Source organism: Schistocerca nitens, chromosome 5 (genome assembly GCF_023898315.1).
Source record: "Schistocerca nitens isolate TAMUIC-IGC-003100 chromosome 5, iqSchNite1.1, whole genome shotgun sequence".
NCBI classification, from domain to species: Eukaryota; Metazoa; Arthropoda; class Insecta; order Orthoptera; family Acrididae; genus Schistocerca; species Schistocerca nitens.
In genome coordinates this window covers 596,056,324-596,075,576 of record NC_064618.1, presented here as the reverse complement: position 1 = coordinate 596,075,576, position 19,253 = coordinate 596,056,324, and positions in this window count along the sequence as shown.

Below are 19,253 nucleotides of genomic sequence, written 5' to 3'. Positions count from 1 at the left end.
AGTGTAATTCAGCCTTCAGTTCGTCAATTTTTCTTAACAGTCAATGACTTTGTGAAAATTAATTTGTTTATGACATTGTAGCTTGTGCCTATACTTCAAAGTCAGGCGGTATTTACATCTTCAACTTTTGTAGTCCTGTCTTCCTCAGTTGCATGTAATATTACGGTATATTGATAATTTTCACTTATGGACGGTCTGACAGCAACTGAATAAAACACAATTTTAGTGCCATATGCGTTTCGCCTTTATTTCCTGCAAGGCATCATCAGTGACAGGTTGCGTGGACAATTTCTTACATATTACACTCCTGTTGCATTTTTGGTGTTGTTCTTCTTCTTATGAATGCCAATTCGTGGTTTTTTCCCACATTCCACAGCACTATGAAAATATGTGTACCTCCATTCCCTCTCCCATGCACTTCATGGTGGTTTGCAGAGTACCGATGTAGATGTAGGCAGTTTGAGAAGTTCCACGGATCCTCAACCTCCCACACTGGATGTAGGAGGTCTGCTTCCGATTGAGCTGGCAGTACTTTGTGCAACATAATGCCAATTATAGTGTGGCAGTGCACATTTGGATGATCAGGACAGAAACTGAAGGTTGTTGTCCGGAGTGAATCGCCTAATTTCAAGTACCTTCATTAAATATAGAATTCTTTTGGATCTTCAGGTTCAAATTCGTGTTCTACGATCGACAGAATTAAAGGTGCGCCAGCAGTCGGGTTCGAAATATATTTAGACATATATATTTAGGTATATATTTAGACATATATATTTATATATATATTTAGACATATATATTTAGATATATATTTAGATATACACTCCTGGAAATGGAAAAAAGAACACATTGACACCGGTGTGTCAGACCCACCATACTTGCTCCGGAAACTGCGAGAGGGCTGTACAAGCAATGATCACACGCACGGCACAGCGGACACACCAGGAACCGCGGTGTTGGCCGTCGAATGGCGCTAGCTGCGCAGCATTTGTGCACCGCCGCCGTCAGTGTCAGCCAGTTTGCCGTGGCATACGGAGCTCCATCGCAGTCTTTAACACTGGTAGCATGCCGCGACAGCGTGGACGTGAACCGTATGTGCAGTTGACGGACTTTGAGCGAGGGCGTATAGTGGGCATGCGGGAGGCCGGGTGGACGTACCGCCGAATTGCTCAACACGTAGGGCGTGAGGTCTCCACAGTACATCGATGTTGTCGCCAGTGGTCGGCGAAAGGTGCACGTGCCCGTCGACCTGGAACCGGACCGCAGCGACGCACGGATGCACGCCAAGACCGTAGGATCCTACGCAGTGCCGTAGGGGACCGCACCGCCACTTCCCAGCAAATTAGGGACACTGTTGCTTCTGGGGTATCGGCGAGGACCATTCGCAACCGTCTCCATGAAGCTGGGCTACGGTCCCGCACACCGTTAGGCCGTCTTCCGCTCACGCCCCAACATCGTGCAGCCCGCCTCCAGTGGTGTCGCGACAGGCGTGAATGGAGGGACGAATGGAGACGTGTCGTCTTCAGCGATGAGAGTCGCTTCTACCTTGGTGCCAATGATGGTCGTATGCGTGTTTGGCGCCGTGCAGGTGAGCGCCACAATCAGGACTGCATACGACCGAGGCACACAGAGCCAACACCCGGCATCATGGTGTGGGGAGCGATCTCCTACACTGGCCGTACACCACTGGTGATCGTCGAGGGGACACTGAATAGTGCACGGTACATCCAAACCGTCATCGAACCCATCGTTCTACCATTCCTAGACCGGCAAGGGAACGTGCTGTTCCAACAGGACAATGCACGTCCGCATGTATTCCGTGCCACCCAACGTGCTCTAGAAGGTGTAAGTCAACTACCCTGGCCAGCAAGATCTCCGGATCTGTCCCCCATTGAGCATGTTTGGGACTGGATGAAGCGTCGTCTCACGCGGTCTGCACGTCCAGCACGAACGCTGGTCCAACTGAGGCGCCAGGTGGAAATGGCATGGCAAGCCGTTCCACAGGACTACATCCAGCATCTCTACGATCGTCTCCATGGGAGAATAGCAGCCTGCATTGCTGCGAAAGGTGGATATACACTGTACTAGTGCCGACATTGTGCATGCTCTGTTGCCTGTGTCTATGTGCCTGTGGTTCTGTCAGTGTGATCATGTGATGTATCTGACCCCAGGAATGTGTCAATAAAGTTTCCCCTTCCTGGGACAATTCACGGTGTTCTTATTTCAATTTCCAGGAGTGTATTTCGAAGACTGACTGCTGGCGCACCTTTAATTCTGTCGATCGTAGAACACGAATTTGAACCTGATGATCCAAAAGAATTCTATATTTAATGAAGGTACTTGACATTAGGTGATTCACTCCGGACAACAACCTTCAGTTTCTGTCCTGATCATCCAAATGTGCACTGCCACACTATAATTGGCATTATGTTGCACAAAGTACTGCCAGCTCAATCGGAAGCAGACCTCCTACATCCAGTGTGGGAGGTTGGGGATCCGTGGAACTTCTCAAACTGCCTACATCTTCATCGGTACTCTGCAAACCACCATGATGTGCATGGGAGAGGGGATGGAGGTACACATATTTTCATAGTGCTGTGGAATGTGGTGAAAAACCACAAATTGGCATTCATAAGAAGAAGGACAACACCAAAAATGCAACAGGAGTGTAATATGTAAGAAATTGTCCACGCAACCTGCCACTGATGATGCCTTGAAGATAATAAAGGTGAAACGCGTATGGCACTAAAATTGTGTTTTATTCAGTTGGTGTCAGACGGTCCATAAGTAAAAGTTATCAATATACTGTAATATCCGGCTGTATTTATTGTTTGACAGATTATAACTATCAACAGCATTTTTTATATTCATCGCCAAGTAATGATTTATGAAGTATTCTTACGTCAAACACATCTTACAATCACCATGACTGTTCTGCTATTAATACAAACTATGCTTACTTCCAAATGTATGTCTACTACTATTACTGCTATAAACTTCCTTCTTTCGTATCTGTCACTAGTGTATGCTATTACTTTCTGAAACGTATTAAAAGGGACTGTTCCTCTTTAGAACATAAACCCAAATCCGACGGATGCAAGATGAACGTGGGCAATGCTCTTTGCTTTCACAAAATAATAGATGAGTTATTCTAGTATTTGGCTAAACCAAATAAGTATACAGTAGGCTGTATCTATTTCGTAATGGGTCGCGTAACCAGGGAAAGTTGTAGGACAAGTAAAAGGATGCTGAAATTTAAGTGAAGCCTGCATATAAAAGATGTTCATAAAATTAACATTAGCGAATTAACAATAATAGCAATATTATCTAAATATGCAATTAAATTGACGAAGAGCGTAATTAACTCTGTAGGAAGTACCAAAATTTATCTGGAGTACAGGGAGAAAAAATCTCCAAGATCCTTAGCTAAACAGCTCACGAATTCAGATTCAAACAATACAGAATTACAGTTTACAATAAAATGGCTACACAAGTCGTGTATTATAAAACACACAAGCGAGCAAGGTGGTCAGAATGTGAATCGTGCTGCCGAACAACTGAAGGATACCGCAAAATCACCTCTGCAGACAGTTGCCGGCTGCCGATTTCGAAATTACCTCTTGACATAGCAACTGGACGCCAGTTGTCTGTAAGCTCTCTCTAATTCCCAGTCCTTAATAAACCCTGCATGTAGAGGACGACTGCTAACCATAAACTGTACCAAACTCGCTCCACGTGAGTGAGGGCTTAAGAGGTAACTGCCACGCGGGGTGGAGTACTGAACTCCAAGCTACCGCTTTCATTTGGCTAACGAACCCCTGAGTAATTGCAGGTAGAACATAACCTTCTGCATAACATGACAGCCACGTACAAGACAGCAGTAACAAAAGCAAAATGAACGCCCACTGTGCAATACTTAATAATCATGATGAAGAGGCCCCGCCCTTACAAACAATAAGCAACAATGACAAATTTGGTAGTATAAACACCAATAAGGTTATAGATGAAATTGTGTCCTCCAGTAATAATACATACAGGACACGACACAGGAAATGAACCCATTTAATATATAAATGTGCACCGGCACAAATCCGACGTCTGACGGCAACCAACTAGTAAATTAAGACCGAACATGGCCAATAACGCTGGGATTGGAGCATTAAATAAAGAAACCAATTCAATAGGAGTGAACACACAAGTTTCCTGCCTAGAGACAGAAGCGGGATCAATAACGAAAGCTCTGATACGGAACCAGACGTAAGCCTCGAAGAAACAACTAGAAAACTACCGAACTAAACAGTCACAGTACTTGTATTGGAAATAGTAAAGTATAGCTATGGTTATTGCCTGTGCTCTGCTCATTTGTATCCGGTAACGCAAGTCAGAAGTAGACCAAATATATCCATACAACGATCCAGGAAGTACAGCGTCGAGCCGGTGCACAACTTGAACACAACGGCTGTCCGCCGTCCGCCTCTATGTTCAGTCGGTCGCTGAAGCACGCAACACGCTCCTTGCGTCAGTAGGAGCCCCCACACGTCCGAAGGTTTGCAGCCGTCCGCAACCGAGTTAGTAAAGGTTCCCAATCAAAATTTTTAGAGCGAATGTTGCTTGGATGGTGTTGCAGCGTATGGTTGTTTGCAGTACGCGCAAAAAGGCAAAAATGTCGTGCTCTTTATTCTCTACGGGCTGTGGGGCGGCTGCTGCATTTACTGGCCAGAAGGGTAGCAGGCACTTGCCCTGCATTCAAAACTTCAGAGCGGCCCGGTACCTGACCTCCACGAAACTATCCATTTCCCGAAGGATGGCCCTCTTGATTCACCGACTGCCTTCTATCAACTAAAGAGACCACAAACACGTCTCCGCTGACACACTACCTCGGCTTGGTGGATGCAAGGCCATTCCTAGATCACCACTCAGGTGTACTCACTGAAATAAATAGGAATTAGCGGCAGAGCGAATTAGTATAATTTAGTGTTGTTTGACAGGTATGTCACACTGTTGTAAACTCTAACTGCACCATTTCTCGTCTGCCATATTCCGCATATTGTGGTGGTATTGCTTGTTCTGTTGTCAGTCTGCTCCCTTGGTGCAGGGAATGATTCCCCTGCTTCCAGAGAGCATCTTTGCTGCTGATGAGAAGTCAACCACGTGCCAGCGCACATCAGACCAGTTCGAGTTCCGTAAGTGGCGAGACATCGTCCACGACTATGTTTCCACTTTAGTGATGTTGTTGGTCTTCGTATGTCGGAACTGTTCACCTCAGCTGTATTCGCTGGAATGTTTCTCAGTCTTCTGGCTCAGCCTTCCACAGTGCAGTACACGGGGTTTGTTTGATAAGGTACCGTGCTAACCACGACTTCCTTAAAATAGTGGCAGCGGTACTGATCAGAATATCTCATTCTGTCTCCTTCAGATCGAGACTTCCGTGGCCATTCATTTGATGCCCAGTATCAGCAACGTCGGCGCACATTGAATATAGATAGTGTGTTCTGGAGTGACTTCTTGAGCTGTGGCAGATTCAAAGGTTTGCCTTGGACCACTTCAGTGCCAGTAGTAGGTATTGAGTTTACCAAATGTTAAAAGGTGTGCGAAAACCCTTGAGTGTATGAGAATGTGAAGTCTAACTGAATCTAAAATGAATCAAGAAACAACCACACCCTTGGGATCCAATCCTGAGTTCACAGTGGAATTACTAGTGCTTTAAATTATTGGCTACCTCTGTAGTGAACCCTGCAGGGGAACTGACATAATATTTCTGATTTAAAGAAAACTGTTGTGCTAATAAACTGAAGACTTAAGTAGTACTATGGTTTTTTATAAAATCTAAATGAATAAGAATGCTGCGAAACACAATGACGTGGACGAGAAATTTACTAAGATGTGTCATACTAGGAGGACTGCAAACTACAGCTCTGATTCATTCAGGTATGTTCCTTGTCTGCAACTAGATGAATGGCAGTTTGTTTTTCTCATAGGCGTTTCGCTTCTTTTATTTCTGAAGCATCTTCAGTGGCCTGAAATACAAATCTGTTTTGACACATATAATAAATGTGTTATATAGTCATTGCGAATATGTTACTATTCTACGGTTTTTTATGCTTTTCTCTTGGTTTCTAATTGTAAACCACGTTTGTAGCACAATTATCATTGTTGTTGCTTATGATTTCCAATGTCGCTAGTCCATATGTGTGGTACTTGTGACCTAACATCCCATAGGAAATGTTTTGGCTCAAACTCGTCTAGGGATTGAACCGCACGTGTCGCATCACACGCCCTAAATTAGACACTTGTGACCCTTTGGTTAAATTGTCTGGCTGATGGTAAGTTTGCGAAATTGAACGAAACATACAACGTTAATATAACATATAACAACAGGAATAATAATAGCGGGAGCTAAATTAGCGACCCATAAATGATGTAGGACGCACAGTTGTGATTTGGTTAGAATAATGTTCATTCAGAAAGCAAACTAAGAACGAAAGTGGTCGTATTTAGAATTAATATTACACTCGAGCGCATATCCATTTGACACAGTTCGATCATTCATTCACAATGTCATCGCGATACTTTTGCTACAGATCACACCAGGCGCGCGGATGATCACCGCTCAGAGACTAAGTCCCGCGATAACACACAACGCCAAATTTTCTAAGTCCTTTCACTTCCTGGCTATCTAAAGATCGACCATCCGATTTCGCGTCTCCTCAAGAACTGTTCCCTTTGGTGTCTCCAGCCGAACTGTCCGCTTTCGCGTCTCCCCCTAAACTCACTCTGCCCGAACACGGCCTCGTTTTCCCGCGCGGCGAACATCTTCGCTCAACTGACTAGGGCAGCTCCCTTCCCTGAGGTCGTCCATCTGATCGGATACAGCTTATTCTACATTATTTTACATTTCAACATATTTAAATAATCAAAGCGTGAGCACTTTCATGTTCTAAACAAAGGAACAGTAATATCCATTACCTAATAAACGTTGAATTCTTTTACATAAAACCATTACAATTTCCTTGTTAACTTCGAGTGTCACGTCCAGTAGCCTTGCACCAATGTGCTTCCTGATAAATTAATAAAGAACAAAATTAACTATTATACACTAACATAACAAATACTCTATTAACTAATGATTCAATAAGGAGTCATGCTGTCATCGTTCAATATGTTTTGTGTGGAGGAAATGATAATCTAATGCTTAACTGAAAATACTGATAATTTTAATTTACTATATCTTTTAAACAAATGAAGTTACAGAGTTGATATTTACAATATTTGCATTTTAATTATGCGCTTCTACATGAAATGTCGATCGTTAAGATAGACTAAAGGGTTCAGACTTTAACATTCAGGTCTTTGTTACAAAACCTGTTGATTTCACTTTAATAGTAAATTCAAAACTACTATAGATGCGATCAATATTAAAGTTTTATTGGGATCACCATGAAAATTATGGAGGACGGCAGATTAAAATTACTGTGGCTTCATTCCCTGCATTATCACAGAATTAAATAGTTTTCATAAATGTTTCCCTTTATGGCCGATCTTAGGTTCGCCATATTCAACACTGCTACGTCTCGTTGGCCACAAACGGCTTTTACTGGGTTTTCCTATGACGTAGGTTCTCATCTGTCTCACTCGCACACTACAGCGCTTAGGCCTCAATAGACAATACACATTTGTGAGTTTCCCCATCTCGTGGTAAATCTGCGCCCTTTGTGGGACCCGATGCTGGACGACAGGTTTTGTTTCACAATTCCTGAAGGCTGACACTTTGGGCCACTTAAATGAGAGCGAAATGCTCGTTAACTCACATACTGGAGATGTGTTCCTTCGGTCCCCAAACTCCAGCTGGCCCATTTCCCGCGTTTCATCACACACTTTATTGCATCACAACATGTGTGTGTTTACAGTGTAGAGTGTAGTGTTCCAAACTGTCGCTGTGTGTTTATCTATCGTCTTCTGTTTGTGCTGTCTGTATTGTTTGATATTTTACATTATTTTTGCGTGTGTGCGTGCGTATGTGTATGTGTGTGTATCTTGTTATGTATGTATGTGTCGTTCCTTGAGAGGGGAGTGCTCTTTTTACAATGTCATGAGTAGTTTTTAGCGATTGTTCACTCTAATAATTTTCATGTCTTGTTCCATGTTGGATGATTCATTTCCATTTTTATACCGTGTTCAGCATAGGTAAAATGGCTCTTTCATACTTCCAGCTGCATAGATATTCTCTAAACTTGCCTGTCATCCCCAAATATACTGATTCACATTATTCTCATTATCACTGAAATGTACCTTCTTCTTGGTTTTTATCTGGTTTGCCTATTGTTGTTTGTAAATGTGACTGTAGTGTGTTTCTAGCGCTGTAAGCAATGTACAATGCTTGTTTCTTTACTATATTCGGTACCCTGTAAGATGAATTGTGTTTGTTAAAGTGTGGATGACAGATAGGAACTTGGAAACTGTGTATAAAGTTCATATAAGAAGCTGGAAATGTAGAAACAGCCATTCTACCATTTCTGAACACCTGATGATCATGAACCATCCAACATGGAACAAGACATGGAAAAATTAGAGTGAACAACGACAACAAAAAGAAAACCTGAAAGTAGAGGAAAATTTTCATATACAGATAGCCCTTGCAGTGGTAAAGAAAGTATGTAATGACTAAATCAGTATAAGAAGTAACTCACTGATCTTGTTAGCCACTAAAACCATAATAAACAGAAATCTGAAACTTCAGCAGAATAAATAATGAATCTTGCATTCCCCCTTAGGTATTTCTCTTTCTTTCTCTCTCTCTCTATCTCTCTCTCTCTCTCTCTCTCTCTCTCTCTCTCTGTTACACACACACACACACACACACACACACACACACACACACACACACACACACACACGCACGCAAACCAAAACACACACAATACAAACGCAAAAGACAAAAGACGACAGTGCAGCAAAAGTTGCCGATACGAGACTCTGCAAACACACTCATATTGGTCACTTAATGATAAGTATAAGTGATTTGTTACAAATAGAGGTTGATGAAGAAACATCGTAAATCGGCCAGCTGGTGTATGGAGACCGAACGAACACATCTCCAGGACCACACATATGGACTAACAATCTCTTAAATCATAAGCAACACCAAACGATAACCTAATCTCACAAAATTTGTGCTGGAAAAAAGAGAAAAACTTGAGAAAACGTAACACAGTAACATATCTGAAACTACTGCATAATATATTTATTACGTATATATGAACAAACATGTATTACAGGCCACTGATGACGCTTCATAACAGACGAAACATACGTGCATGAGTTTTGAAGCAACTAAGGAACAACTGAAAACGGCAAAAATGACGTTAAAGTTCTGATTTAGCAAAGTTACTGACAGAGATAAAGTTGCCTAATATCTTGGATTTGATTCTGTGAAATATCTGGAACCAATTCGCAACAACCGGAATGATCTGAGGAAGCACTGACAAGTATGAGGCAGTGATAGCTAACTGCCAACTGAACTGCAATACTCTCACCTGCCTAATGTGCTGGAGCTTTAGGGGTGATGCGTACCACAATCCTCAGTGTACTGTGAGCAGACTGGAGACACAGGGGTCCGCAGCTCGTGGTCGTGCGGTAGCGTTCTCGCTTCCCGCGCCCGGGTTCCCGGGTTCGATTCCCGGCGGGGTCAGGGATTTTCTCTGCCTCGTGATGACTGGGTGTTGTGTGCTGTGCTTAGGTTAGTTAGGTTTAAGTAGTTCTAAGTTCTAGGGGACTTATGACCACAGCAGTTGAGTCCCATAGTGCTCAGAGCCATTTGGAGACACAGGGACTCCACAAATTGACAGTGCAGCAGCAACTTAGCCTATTTCACCTGTCTGTGACCTCTGCCCCAGAAGTCCTGCAACTTCCTCTTCTCTTCAGCCTCTGTGATCCACTATAAGCATCTACTTTTTTCAGGTGACCTCCCAGCAGCTTGTTCCTGTCTTCCCATGAACAAAATACGACGAACAATCCTTTTAGAAATTGCAACAGCTCGCCACTGGTGCTATTGTTTCTTTGACAAAATTTTGCACGCAAAAACGAGAAACGTCAGTAAGCCAGTGAATCGACTTTCTTCCTCTCTCTTCTAAAACTCTTACAGTCCTATGTTACGTCCACTTGACGTCACTACTGACAGTCCAACTTGTGATCATGCAGCCACTAGATACAGGCCCCATAAAGTCTTAAAAATCTTGCTACAAGGCTAGTAGTCAACTCCGCTCCAGCGTGTCCATGTAGTAGCACAGTATTTTTGTCAAGTTTTTAGGAAAGCTAATGTATATTTGACTGACAAATTTATCGCTTAACAAGCTTCTGGTGCCTATCGTCCACTGGTAGAGTTCCGTCTTCTGGAACAAAGTCTTTGTTATATTGGCTGCCCGCAGACGATCCTACAAACGAAAGGTGGGCTCTCCACCTGCTCTCCGTGTGACAAAGCGACTTCCATCACCTTGCAAGAAGGTTGGCATGCTACCTGTTATCTCTTTTTCCCTATGTTTCTGCAAAGGCTGGTGCGCCAATGGCCTCCTGTGGCTTGTTCCGCTTGGCCTCCCAACGCATCGCGTCTCTCGTATTCACAGCACTCGTCACTTCCAAAGTTAGCCCATGAAGAAAATGAATGTACCCAGAATCACGATCGACTACAGGAGGTTAAGAAGAGGAAGCACATACAATAAGTGTGATATTATGTTTCCCATTAAAGTAACACCCCTCCACTTTCATAATTAAACTTAAACAAAAACGGGAAATGGTTAGGCGAAGGGCTTGTAGCGTTTCAAGTGCATCAGGGCTCCTTAGAGTGTCAGGTTTCATGTTCGGATGAGTTTCTAATCGAAAATCCAACATTTAGTACCTGTCTGCGAACGAAATCTCCAGTCAGTAGCGAGCCAGGGTGCCTCAGACGTTTGAAGAAGTTACAAGCCCCCTTGAAGATGTCCTCTGTAGGTGGGGACGGGACGTTGGGTTTCCAATAAGAAATTTGCGTATCCAGGGCATAATAGCCAGGAATATTTTAATAAATATGAAGATAAGAATTACCCTCCGCTACTCCATTTTACGTATGGTTTTTTCAGTTTGGTTTGACTCTTATGGCAGTATGCTACTGTAGTGTGGGGCCTGGATTACTTTGTTTATCAGCTCCGAAGAGATCTACCTGCAGAAAAACATAAGTTAATTGCGTAACTTTATTTCTTTACAGGTAATTACCTCTCGTCAGAAACCACTGATTTCCAACAATGAATACACAATTAGCAGGTGTAATTACCAGTCCTCGCGCTGTTAATACTCGTATTTCTCATAAGTACACTCAGATATAGTTTCCCTTTTACAATTAAAAATTGCCTTGGAATCATTCGATTCCATTGTGAAAAAGTGTGATCGAATTCTGTTTTAAATATAATCGTACCGTTTCGTAGCGGTCTGAGGATTTTTTGCTCTGATTTGTACGAAGAACGTATAACTGTTGTTGTTCCAACAGTTGCATTACTACAAAAAGTTCGTTATATTCTTCTGAAAATATTGTAAGATTCCAGGATGCTCGTCAAACAAATAGTTATTGGTAATTTGCTGAAGCTATAGTTCAAAACTATTTATGTAGTGACAGTGGAACACGACTGTGATGTAACGAAAAACTAATACAGGTAGACAATATGACATTCGAAGATGATATTGTGATATTGTCGTAATCATTTTAAGAAGTGAGTTACCAGAGCCGGCCGCGGTGGTCTAGCGGTTCTAGGCGCTCAGTCAGGAGCCGCGCGACTGCTACGGTCGCAGGTTCGAATCCTGCCTTGGGCATGGATGTGTGTGATGTCCTTAGTTTAGTTAGGTTTAAGTAGTTCTAAGTTCTAGGGGACTGATGACCATAGATGTTAAATCCCACAGCGCTCAGAGCCATTTGAACCTTTTTTTTTTTTTTGAGTTACCAGACAACCGACCTACAGAGACAAGCGGCTACAGCAAGTTTAGAGATCACTATCGAGAAGGTGCAGTGTATGACGAGCAGCAAGTTGTATCCTAAATCAATGAAGATGGATGGAAGGAAAATTCAGTAGGTAATGAATTTAAATACAAGAAGATATAAGAGCACGAATGAACAAAACTAATTTGGCATACAAACTTGCTATAAACATCTACGTGTAGAAGAATCTTTCAATCAGTGTTAAAGTCAGTCAAAACCGGACAGTGTTCCAGCATGAAGTCTTACACGCGACAGAAAGTCTTTTAAAAACTGTATTACTTAGTAAGCTAAAATGTGAGGAACAAAGAATTCTCTGTAAGATGTTGGGATATCGAAGAGCAGAATACAGTCAACAGGGATGACGAGCGAAACACGAATAGTATACTCCTATAGGGAAAATCCAGGACACCGTCAAGAGAAGAAGAACAATATTCTTTTTAATTATACTGTGAACGGACCAGGGCAGACAGGAACGTCAGTTAATGAACTCGTCTGTGAACAAGAGAACCAAAATTCCTGCAAGTAGTGGGAATACTGCTAGCAGAGATTCATAAACCAAACTTTAAGACAGCCACAGGTTTCCAGACATAATTCGACTCAGAGCACAACTATCATGGACAGAAGAACGTAGGTTCTTACAGGCCGCAACCTACACGGCGTATGAGAATGAAGTAATATTGGGCAAGGAGTAGAAGAAACGAAGCTGATCTGGATTGACGAGTACCCGAGAGGGCTTAAACGAAAAGGATAATACGTCACTGTTTCTTTGCCTTTAGGTAACAATCTGATTGACATCCAATACCCGCTATTGAAACTTTTTAGTAAACAAGAGCTGCATATAGCCATTACTGATTACGACGATGTACGGATCTCATTATCAAGGTTACTAGTACCCGGTGAAAATTTTCTATGGGTGGTCTTTTTTTAATCATGTCTTCTGACTTATGTAATCAGTCTTTGGACTGGTTTGGCGTAGCCTACCACAAATTCGTCTCTTATGACAATTTTTTCATCTCAGAGTAGCATTGCAACCTAGGCCTTTAACTATATACCGTATGTATTCCAATCTCTGTCTTCCTTTACGGCTTTACCCTCTACAGCTTCCTCTAGTATCACGGAAGTTATTCGCTTCTGTGGTAACAAACGTCCTATCGACCTGTCACTATTTCTTCTCTGTGTTTTTCCTTTTTTTTCCTTTTGTCGTCGATTCTGCGAAGAATCTTACCAGGTAACCTAATTTTCAACATTCTTCTTTAGCACCACATCTCAAATGCTTCGATTCTCTTCTGTTCTGGTTTTCCAACAGTCCATGTTTCAATTCTGTACAATGCTGTGCTTCAAACGCACATTCTCTGAAATTTAATTCTCACAGTAATGTATTTGTTTAATACTAGTAGACTTCTCTTGGCCAGGAATGTATTTTCTAACAGTGCTAGTCCGCCTTTTATGTTCTCCTTGCTCCGTCCGTGACGGGTTATTTTGCTTCGTAGGAATCAGAATTCCTTAACTTCTTCTTATTCTTCATGATCACCAGTTTTGATGTTAAGTTTGTTGCTGTTATCATTTCTGCTACTTCTCATTACATTCATCTCTCTTCGATTTCATCTCAGACCATATTCTGTACTCATTAAATTGTTCATTCCATTCAATAGATCCTGTTCTTCACTTTCAATGAGCATAACAATGTCGTCATCGAATCTTATCATCGAAAACGTTCCACTTTTAATTTTAACACCACTCCTTAACGCTTCTCTTATTCTCATCATTGCTTCTTCGGTGTATAGATTGAACAGTAGGGGTGAAAGACTACATCCCTATCTAACACTGTATTTAGTATGAGCACTTCGTTCTTGGTCTCCCAGTCTTATTGTTCCCTCTTGGTTTTTGTACATATTGTATATTAGCCGTCTTGCCCTGTAGCTTACTGCTATTTATCTGTGAATTTCGAATACATAACTACATTTTACATTGATGATTACTTTTCATAGCTCTACGAATCTTATGAGGATGTCTTGATTTTTCTTCAGTGTTGTTTCCAATATCAACCTCGATTAGTTTTCTTTTTCATTCTTCTGTATATTATTACTGTCAGCAACTAGGATGCATGAGCTGGTAAACTGAGTGTTCGATAATTCTCGCACATGCTGTCTTTTGCAATCTTCGGAATTATGTGGACGACGTTTTCTTGGAAGTTTGATGGCCATCACGAGTCACATGCGCTGTTCACACCAACATGAATAGTCGTTTTGTTGCCACTTACCCCAATAATTTTTTCAAATGCCATTTTAATATTATATTACTTGTCCTTTATTTGATCTTAAGTCTCCCACAGGTCTTTTAAATTCTGATTCTAGTACTGGATCCTCTATCGCTTCGATACCGATTTCTGTTTCTTTTTCCATTACATTAAACAAGTCCTCGCTCTTACAGAGGCGTTCAATGTACTCTTTCCACGTATCTGGTTGTCCCTTCGCTGGTAAGATGGATTTCCCATTGCACTCTTAATCTTATCGCCCTCGATATTAATTTCGTCGAAGGTTGTTTTGACGACAGTAATTTATTTTTAGATTTCTTCACATTTTTCACACCTTCGCTTCCTCACACTCCTTATTTATTTCATTCCTGAGTGACTTGTATGTAGCCGGCCGGTGTGCCGAGCGGTTCTAGGCGCTTCAGTCTGGAACCGCGTGTCAGCTACGGTCGAAGGTTCGAATCCTGCCTCGGGCAAGGGTGTGTGTGATGTCCTTAGGTTAGTTAGGTTTAAGTAGTTCTACGTTCTAGGGGACTGATGACCTCAGATGTTAAGTATCATAGTTCTCAGATCCATTTGAGCCATTTGACTTGTATTTCTCTACTCCTGTATTTCTGTGAATGTTTTTGTACTTCCTTCTTTCTTCAATCAGCTGGAGTATTTCATCTGTTACCCATGCTTCCTTCCCACTTACCTTCCTTATATCTATGTTTTTCTTTCCAGCTGCTATAACTGCTCGTTTTAGAGATGTACACGCCCCTTCATCTGAACTGCCTGTTGACCTATTCATATCGTAGTATTTGTAACCTCAGAGGAGCTGACTAGCCTCTTAAAATTCAGCCTCCTCTTCATAATTACTAAATTGTGATCCGAGTCTGTATCTGATCCTGGGCATGCCTGATTTCGGAATCTCTGCCTGACCGTGACGTAATCTAACTGAAACCATTCCGTGTGTCCTGACCCATGCCGTAGTAAATTCCATAGTGGACTAGCTACATTTTTGGACTGAAAGAGCTGCACACAGTGACTTCGAAGCCATGTTTCTATATCTGAATAATCACTTTCGCTGTCTACTGCATTCGCCTTTAGCAACAGTCATCACTCGAGAAACTGTAGCCACTTTGTCATGAACTCAGCTATGACACTGGATGTACCAATCACGAATGTGGAGAGGTAATCCATAACTCGCATCCCATGATAGAAGGCAGAGCAATACTCACAGGTTAAATTCTGAAATGACAGAGTACCTGTGTTAGGCTATGAATTTTATACAGCTTCTAGATAAAATAAGTTACTATGGAACTCTTATGACCCAACTAAAACTGATAGGGCAGCCTTATTTTTGCGCCAAGTAACTTTTATGTATACTTGTTTCGTTTGAATTTTATGTTACCTGTTATGGTCAAAATTTCTTATCATATATGAATTCAAATTAAAAATGTTTCAAAGTACTGACTGTAAATGAGTATCATTACAGAAAGAACCGCGGGATGACTTGTAGATATTCACCTCCTTTAGCGAACAGGCTTCGGAGTTATCAAAGAATCAGTTTTAAGATTTTAAAATGTGGTTAAAATATGTATAAACATAAAGACTATTTTAATTTTATGATTCTGTGTTAATGGAACCATTTTATAGGTAGTTTACGTTGAAGTTGATGTTTACATTTACTTTGTATATGTATTAACGTAACTAGATTACAAATGAAGACGGTGATAGAGCATATAATGAGCACCACTTCATAGAAGAATTGTTGAATCTCATTAGAACGACACATTAATAACGATTTACTAGGGCTAAGTTCTTAACAACAGTGTTCTCATCTACCATGCTGAATAACTGAATTTAATTTATCGACATTAAACTTAGATTATATGTGATGTATAACTAGAAACGCGTACCTAGTTGTGCTTAGACACCACAGAGGCGCTGCCAGCCGTCTGTAGTGCGTATATTTGCTTCAGAACACTCGACAGTGAGCTAAGAATGAAATAATTTATCCACTAGCTTGGAAGAGGTTTTCATTCATAGATTCTAGGTAAAATTAATTTAATCGTAGTGGATTTTTCTTTATGCAGTTAGTTAGTTACAAGTTAAAATCGTGAGCTGGACCGGAATTCTTTTCAGGTGTGCTGTGCTAGGAATAGAGAGAAGCGAAATTCTAGTAGAAGCACATTACTGTGCTGATTCAATTAGAATAGTAAAGCTGCTCAAAAGTTGGTGACCGGCCTCCACTCCGAATCTAGCACGAAGCTTGCAGTTTTATTAACCTTTGTGTTCCATATCACATACGCGGGAAAGCAGCACGGAATAGTAGCATGAACAGACACAACCAGAAAGTTTAATCCCCGCAAAGCCCCGCTGCACACCTCTTCTATGCGAATTCTCGTTTTCCGCTTTTAAGTGCGTTTCAGTTTTACACGTCAAGGCTTTTTAAATTTAAATCATGCCAATCAAATTTCTGCTGCAATGCGTCAGCGTTTTTAACTGTGTCAGTCGTTCGTAAATCACGGTATTGAATTTCAAAGCCTGTGGTTGCACACTTCATCACTGTAAACTTCGGCCGCTTTTATCAGCATTTCAGACAAACGCTCGCCGAATTTAACAAAAAGTGTAGTAATACCTATGATCCACTAAGTGAAAACCTCGTTCCTGTTTTTATTGAATAGCTTGATTTTGTGCTTAAAACATTTTACCTTACTTCCCATGTTACTTAGTTCCTACCAACAACTGTATTCTCTAACATCATTAGCAAACATAATGTACAATAACGAAGAAACTGTATTCGAATTCAGCTCTGTTAAGCACTGTCCTCGCATAGCCCTATTGCTTTTAAAAGCACACTTTCGACTGAATAAATGTCCCCTCCTATTCGCAATTGCATCACGTTGTACCATTGTGTACATTACAATATCACAATTTGTATTCTTTCGCGTGTGATAACTGCACGAAGTACTTGTGCTAGCAATGTCTATACAAGTGCAGTCTTAATACGTCAATTTCCCTGACGTGTATTATCTCAGAGTGGGTCAACGGAGAGAATTATATAAATTACAAACAAGCATTATCGCTCTTCTTGCTGCTAGCTGGCCACGTCTAGAAACCACTGAAGTCAGTATGGTGGGCCTGAGAAATTAGCTGATAGAGCCTCTCGACCAGTTAAACGAGGCAGTCGTCAGACATCAATGCCAAATTTTGAAAAAGACATCCATTGCAGCAAATTTGGAGTTAATGTCAGGCTATTCGGTCGAAAATGAAAGCCAAAAAGTCTTCGTGTTGTACAGTCAATAACGCCGTTGACCTGGGGAGCAATGTGCTTATACTGTATGGCAAGGCGTGTCAAACTCAGGGTGGCCGCTGTACGTTTAAGAAAAATTTATAAGACGATTTTCAATGTTGACGGCAGAAATACTAAAAAGGACCGGCCTATCAACGACTTATTTTCAGAAATCATACTTGTAACGCCATGATGCCGCCTCTTCCTATGTTATACCACTTGTGCAGTGTTCTAAACTATTACTACTCTTTAAAACATTAATAGTTACGTTGATGTCGGACATTACAGACATGACGTATTCCTGATCCTCAATTTGTTACGCATTTATAACAACAATCGTGAACCTTTTACAGTGTCAGGGCACACAGCTCAGGAGAAAACTACCTCATAGACGTTACAGACTGACAGACACAGGATGGAATTGTTCTCACCACTAAGAGAAAGCCCAGTACAGTTTCAGTTTCTTTTTTAAGCAATTTCCGCCGTTTGACTGGTAATCGTTCATTTCCTTTACAAAATAATGATTTCGGCTTTATAGCCACTCTCACGTTCATGTTGATCTGAAAATTAACGTTAATACCTATCGATGATACATAATATGACTGACATTGTGTACAGCGCAAAACTAATAACGCACAGTATGGCGTATTTAACAGCATATATATTCCTGTGACCTGCATGCGTCTCTTCCGTTCGTCAACTGCCATTAACATATGTCAAGACAGTGGCAGAAATCGTAACAAAGCAGCACCACTGTGTGAGTCATGTGATCTTTGCGTTGCCAGATGTATTACCAGGTTCGAATCCTGCCTCGGGCATGGATGTGTGTGATGTCCTTAGGTTAGTTAGGTTTAAGTAGTTCTAAGTTCTAGGGGACTAATGACCACAGCAGTTGAGTCCCATAGTGCTCAGAGCCATTTGAACCATTTTGTATTACCAGGAAAGGGAAGATCGATGTTTATTTACCTAAATGCCTGACATGTCCTTGTATTACACATTCGTGTCAGCCTCTTAAAGGGTTAATTTGTGGTACTCCATACTCGTACTCACTATACATTCACAACAAAATTTCGATCTGTGCACGTTGTCAGCAACATTCTGTATCATATCCTGTAATACGACATCTGTTCTGTAAGAAAACAATGGGTACCATACCATTTGCCGGAACAACTAGTGAAGTTTTTGAAGCGATATGGCAGAATGACTTGGCAAGAACGTAACCACTGTACGTGACTGCCAGCGGCGGTGGTCACGAAAATATACGGTCGGAAGAAGATTCGGCTCCGGATGGCCACATGCTACTGCCGAGAGGGAAAACCATAGTGTTCGTCGTATGGCTCAGCCGCATCCTACTGCATCTACAGCAGAAATTTAAGTAAGAGTTGGAAGTACAGTGACACAAAGAACTGTTACAGATCGGTTACCTCAAGCGCAGCTGCGACTCAGACGTTCTGTAATGTACTTTCCACTGCCCTCAAACCACAGCAATTTACAACTTGAGTGGTGTCAAGCTAGAGCTCATTGGATGGAGTCTGCCCCTGTGCAGTGTATTTCTTCTAGGGAGACCAGTTGCGAGCCTGAAACCTACCTGTCTGCATGCTAGACAAAGTGGCCCTGCACCTGGAGCTACACTCCTGGAAATGTAAAAAAGAACACATTGACACCGGTGTGTCAGACCCACCATACTTGCTCCGGACACTGCGAGAGGGCTGTACAAGCAATGATCA